Raw genomic sequence first — 6,336 nt, 5'->3', positions numbered from 1 at the left:
CCAGTAGGTTGTGGGCAGGATGGAGGCCCCCATGGGCCGCTACAGCGCCCAGGATGGCCCCCCAGGGGCTGATGCCACCAGAGCAAGGGCTACCCCCACGTCCTCCAGAGAACCAGCACCCACCCTACATCGAAGGGAGAGGGTGGGCGGCTCTCAGCACCCCCCGACCTCCGCCCCACGGGGGCTCAGGCTACCCCTACCCTGCCCCAGCTTTACCTTCCTGACTTTCCCAACGGGCCTGGCCCTTTCCTGCCTTTTCCCCAGGAGGGGCCTGGGGCTGAGAGTCCCCTCCTCCATTCGTGAGCCCCCCGCCCTCCTGCAGGGATGTGACCCACCCCCCTCCCGCCTGGATTGGGAGCCATGGGGAGAGGCCCGTGAAGAGGAGCATGCCCCTCCACTCCCCTGCCCTGCCCAGCATGCAGGGACCCAGCACGAGGACACAGGCTGTGGGCGAGGCCCCCCCGGGGCTCCAGCCGGGGGTCCCTGTTGGCAGAGGACACCCCCCAGGACACCACATGTTTCCCGAAGGAGGTGGCCCAGGGGGTGTCCCATTGCTGTGGGGGCCAAGATGCCTGGGCCACCATCAGGACACCCCAGCCAGCCACACACTCACACGCACACATCAGTGCCAACACACATGTAAATGCACATACATGTAAACACACATGTGCACACACATGCAGACATACACACACACACACAGCAAAGACCAGAGAAAGCAGCATCTTTGGGGAAGAGCACCGGGCAGGGAGGGCCCAAGGGTGGCCCCGGCTGACAGACAGACACGGGAGGGCAGGGGCCAAGCCCCGGAGAGGAGAGCCAGCCAGGCCGTGTGCAGGCAGGGCCAGCTGCATTCTGGGAGCTCCCTGTCCATCCACTGTCCTCCCCAGGCCCAACCCCTGGTCACCTGGACCTCTGCCAGAGCTTCACCTGGGCTCCTTGCACCCACTCCCGCCCACCCCAGCCCGTTCTCCAGAGGAGGGCAGAGTGGGTCCAGAGAACTCAGTGTGTAAATGCCTTAGGGGCTCCTGATTGTTCTCAAGATAAAGTCCAAAGTCCTCTGTGGGGCCCAAGAGGCTGCAGACCTGACCCCCGGCCCCTCCCACCTTCCTCCCACTGCCTCAGCTCCAACCATTGTCCTTTCAGCTCCCTGTGCTTGCCGGACTCCTGCCTCAGGACCTTTGCACATGCTGCTCCCTGGGGTTAGAAACACTTTACCCCTTCTGCAACCGGCCAACTCCTATTCAGCTCTGAGGTCCTGTCTTAAGTGTCGCTTCCCCAGAAAGTCCTCCCACACTGCTCCTCAAGCTGTGTGCTCTCACAGCACTTCCAGTGATTGTGCTCAGCAGAACCAACCACACACCACTTATTAAACAAGGGTTTGCAGACCTGCTTGCTTGCTAGCAGTCCCCGTTAGACCTCCCCGCCATGAGTATGCCTCCCTTGCTCACACCGTTCTCCCCACGCCCAGCTGCCGGTGCTCACACTCTCCCATCACCGAGCGAAGGCATGTGCTAACGTCTGTGACCGGCACACGGCAGCCGGTGTACTTGAAGCATGGGTGGGAGACAACCCGGGGTTCGTACTGTGGGGGTTGAAACATGTAACCCGGAGCCCTTAGTTATCGGTACCGACCCCCCTCCAGCCTGGGACGGCTCTGCTGCACCCAGCCCGGCCCCTTTCACTCACTCCACCTGAGGGTCTTTCTTGACAGAGCTCAAAAGCCACCTCCACCAGGAAGCTCTCCTTGGTAGATCCCTCCTCATGAGGAGTCCTTAACACAGCCTTCTCCCCTTTCCTGTTTCCTCCTACCTGCCATTTCTCTGCCCCAGTTCCCAGCTCAAGGCCCCACACAGCGGGGTCCGGAGAACATGTGGCTGTGTATCGGCCCCGCCCCCCACACCACACCCAGGCTTCTGAGAGCGAGGCCCCGCCTCTTCCTCAGCCCCCTCTCCAGGCCTCCGGTGGTCAGTGCCCCTCAGCGCAGTCTCTGCCGGGGCCCGATCGCGGGGCTCGGGGGCATCTAACAGGCACCTGTGCTTCCCAGACTCGGGCCCAGACCCCAGAAAGGAGCGTGCGGATGGTTGCGTCGACTCTCGGGTCAGCTCCAGCACCGCATCCCGGCCACGACCAGGGCCCCGCCCGCCGCCCCTGGGGTCCCCAGCCCGCCACGGGGCCCAGCTGGTGCCAGGGGAGGTGAGCCCCCCAGCCCGTCCTGCGGGCGAGCCAACCAAGTCTCGGGGCGCCCACCCCACGCGGACACTCCTGGGGGTCCTGTGGCCCCGTCTCCCCGCGAGGCGGTCTGTTGTTACATGTGCGCTCAGGAGGCTCTGTCCACCGCAGCCCAGGGCGCCCCAGACCCCTTGCCCAGTGGCTAATGTGACCGAGCATCAGACTTCAAAAAACATGTTGGATCCTGGGACGAAGCACAAAGGAAGAGACACACGCCCCAGACAGAGGAACTCTCAACCCCATCCACACCCTGACCGCAACTGGCGCCCTCACAAAAGCAAAAATAACAACCAGCCCCAAATGCTTTGCTCGTGACCCCCGTGACCCTGACGTCTGCCCGCGAAGGTCAGCCGGGGAAGCGCCCGCGACGGAGGCGAGCCGGCCGTGGGCTGCGCCCTCTGCACCGGGGTCCCGGCCGGTCTCCCTCGCAGAGAAACAGAGGCGCGGCCGGACACCACACGGTGAAGCACACGCCGCAGAGAAGAGACTCACACGAAGTTTTGGTTTCCCAGTGGCCGTAAAAGTCACGTTCACACGATAGTGCTGTCTGTTAAGCACGCAACAGCTTTGTGTCCAAAAAACAGTGTACCTTCTGTACCCTCGTGAAAATACTCCCTTGCTAGGCTTTGGCTCCCGTCACGATCTCACCGTTTGTGAGTTCGAGCCCAGCATCCGGCTCTGTGCTCTCAGCTCAGAGCCTGGAGCTGCTTCGGATTCTCGGATTCCCCCTCTCTCTCTGTCCCTCCCCTGATCATGCTCTCTCTCTCTCTCTCTCTCTCAAAATTAAATAAATGTTATAAAACTTTTTAAATACTCCCTTGCTAGGTAGCTCAGTGGGATAAGGGTCNCGTGGCGGCTGCTGAAGCCGGGGCGTCGGTAGAGACGACAGTGTGCAGTTTGCCACGGCAGCGGACCCGTCCTTTCACGAACGGCTTCCCCGGAGCAGGTGAGGCCGTTTGACAGCATTTTACCCACAGAACCTCCTTCCCAACCAGGTCCGTCCTCTAAACCCTGCTGCCGCCTCCCCAGCTAGAGTTCCAGAACATTCTAAAGGCTCTGCTGTCCTTTCAACAGTCTTGCATCCCCACCAGGAGGAGTTTCCATCTCCGGAGAGCACGTGCTCTGCTCCTCCCTGAGCACCTCCCCCTCCCCCAGCACCTCCTCCTCCCCGAGCACCTCCCCCTCCCCCGTCAGCTTTATCCTGAGATGCAGCAGTTCAGTCCTGTCTTCGGGCTCCACGTCGGATCCTGGTTCCCCTGTTCCCCCCACATCCGCAGGGCCGTCCCCCACTGCGTCCTGAGCCCCTCAAAGTCCTCCACGAGGGTCGGATCCACTTCTTCTGAACTGCTGTTAGTGTTAACAGTTCAACCTCTTCCCATGAATCACAGGTGTTCTTCATGGCGTCTAGAACACTGAATCTTTTCCAGAAGGTCTTCAACTTTGCCCGGACCCACCCAAGGACTCCCTGTCCATGGCATCTATCGCCTTGTTATTATTTCTTAAACAATAAGACTTGAAAGTCAAAATTACTCCTTGATCCACCGGCTACAGAACGGATGGTGTGTTAACAGGCATGAAAACAACATAAATCTCGGCGCACGTCTCCATCAGGGCTCTGGCGTGACTGGGTGCATTGTCACTGAGCAGTAATATTTTGAAAGGAATCTTTATTTTCGGAGCAGAAGGTCTCAAGGGTGGGCTTAAAATATTCAGTGAGCCGTGTTGTAAACAGCTGGCTGTCAGCCAGGCTTTGCAGTTCCGCGGCAAGAGCACAGGCAGCGGGGACCCAGCACCAGGCCTTGGGGGCCCCAGACTTGCAGCATGGTCGGCGGGCACCGGCTCCCCCTGAAAGTCACTGGCTGCGTGAGCCCCTAACACGAGGGCCAGCCTGTGCTCCGAGGCTGTGAAGGCGGGCACGGCCTTCTCCCTGGGCGCGGAGTCCTGGATGCCGTCTCCTTCTGGCATCAGGCCACCGTGTCTACACTGAAAGACCACTGCTGAGCACAGCCACCTTCAATGGTTCCCTGAGCGCGGTCGTCTGGAACACTGGCGGCTTCGTGTCGTCCGGAATGCTTGCACTTTGATGCTGTAGAGACAGCTTCTTTCCTGGCACCTCCCCAAGTAGCCTCCGCTTGCTTACAGCCTTCCTCCGCGGCTTCCTCACCTCCCCGGCCTCATGGAGTTGAAGAGAGCGAGGGCCTGGCTCTGGGTGAGGCTTTGGCTTAAGACAACGTTGTGCTGACCTGATCTTCCATCCGACCACTCCAACTTTCTCCGTATGGGCAATGAGGCTGTTTGCCTTTCTTATCGTCTGTGTGTTCACGAGAAGCACTTGTCATTTCCTTCAAGAAAGTCTTGCGTGCACAGCTGGGCGAATGTTTGGTGCAAGAGGCCTCGCTTTCAGCCTGTCTTGGCTTTCGACGCCTTCTCAGTGAGCTTAGTCACTTCCAGCTTTTGATTTAAAGTGACAGACATGTTGACGAGGTCCTGATAGTTCATTTTTGCTTTTAATTCCCTTGCCTTTGGAGACGTATGGAGCAAGAAATTGCTGCGGCTGAGGTCAGAGAGGTTGTTGCCTATTTTTTCCTCTCGGGTTTTGATGGTTTCCTGTCTCACATTTAGGTCTTTCATCCATTTTGAGTTTATCTTTGTGTGTGGTGTGAGAAAGGGGTCCAAGTTCATTCTTCTGCACGTTGCTGCCCAGTTCTCCCGGCACCATCTGTTAAAGAGGCTGTCTTTTTTCCATTGGATAAAGACAATGTCTTTCCTGCTTTGTCAAAGACTAGTTGGCCATACATTTGGGTTCAATTCTGAGTTCTCTATTCTATTCCATTGGTCTATGTGTCTGTGTTTGTGCCAATACCATACTGTCTTGATGATGACAGCTTTGTCGTAGAGGCTAAAGTCTGAGATGGTGATGCTTCCTGCTTTGGTTTTCTTCTTCAATACTACCTTGGCTATTCGGGGGTCTTTTGTGGTTCCATACAAATTTTAGGATAGTTTGTTCTAGCTTTGAGAAGAATGCCGGTGCATTTTTGATTGGGATTGCATTGAATGTGTATGTTGCTTTGGGCAGTAATGACATTTTAACAATATTTATTCTTCCGACCAATGAGCATGGAATGTTTTTCCATTTCTTTGTGTCTTCTTCAGTTTCCTTCAGAAACAATCAACAAAACTAAGAAGCAACTGATGGAATAGGAAGAGATGTTTGCAAATGACATATCGGATAAAGGGTTAGTATCCAAAATCTATAAAGAACCTACCAAACTCAATCCCCAAAAACAAAGAATCCAGTGAAGAAATGGGCAGAAGACATGAATAGACATTTTCCAAAGAAGACATCCAGATGGCCAATGAACACATGAAAACACGCTCAACATCACTCATCATCAGGGAAATACAAATCAAAACCACACTGAGATACCACCTCACGCTGGTCAGAGTGGCTAAAATGAGCAAATCAGGAAACTACAGGTGTTGGTGTGGATGTGGAGAAAGGGGAACCCTCTTGCATTGCTGGTAGGAATGCAAACTGGTGCAGCCGCTCTGGAGAACAGTGTGGAGGTTCCTCAAAAAAATGAAAATAGGGGCGCCTGGGTGACTCAGTGGGTTAAGCGTCCAACTTAGGCTCAGGTCATGATCTCACAGTTTGTGGGTTCGAGCCCTGTGTTGGGCTCTGTGCTGACATCTCAGAGCCTGGAGCCTGTTTCAGATTCTGTGTGTGTCTCTCTCTCTGCCCTTCCTCTGCTCATTCTCTGTCTCTCTCTCTGTCCCAAAAATAAAAATAAAACATTAAAAAATTTTTAATTAAAAATAGAACTACCCTACCACCCAGCAATAGCACAGTTAGGTATTCATCCTAAGGACACAGGAGTGCTGTTGCATTGCGGCACATGTACCCCAATGTTTATAGCAGCACTTTCAACAGTAGCCAAACTATAGAAAGAACCTAAATGTCCATCAACTGACAAGTAGATAAAGAAGATGTGGTTTATCTATACAATGGAATACTACTTGGCAATGAGAAAGAATGAAATCCTGCCATTTGTAACAACAAATAGAAGTGGAAGGTATTATGCTGAGTGAAATAAGTCAGGCAGA

The sequence above is a fragment of the Crocuta crocuta genome, unplaced genomic scaffold (genome assembly GCF_008692635.1).
Source record: "Crocuta crocuta isolate KB4526 unplaced genomic scaffold, BGI_CrCroc_1.0 scaffold327, whole genome shotgun sequence".
NCBI lineage: Eukaryota > Metazoa > Chordata > Mammalia > Carnivora > Hyaenidae > Crocuta > Crocuta crocuta.
This window is presented reverse-complemented; position numbering follows the sequence as displayed.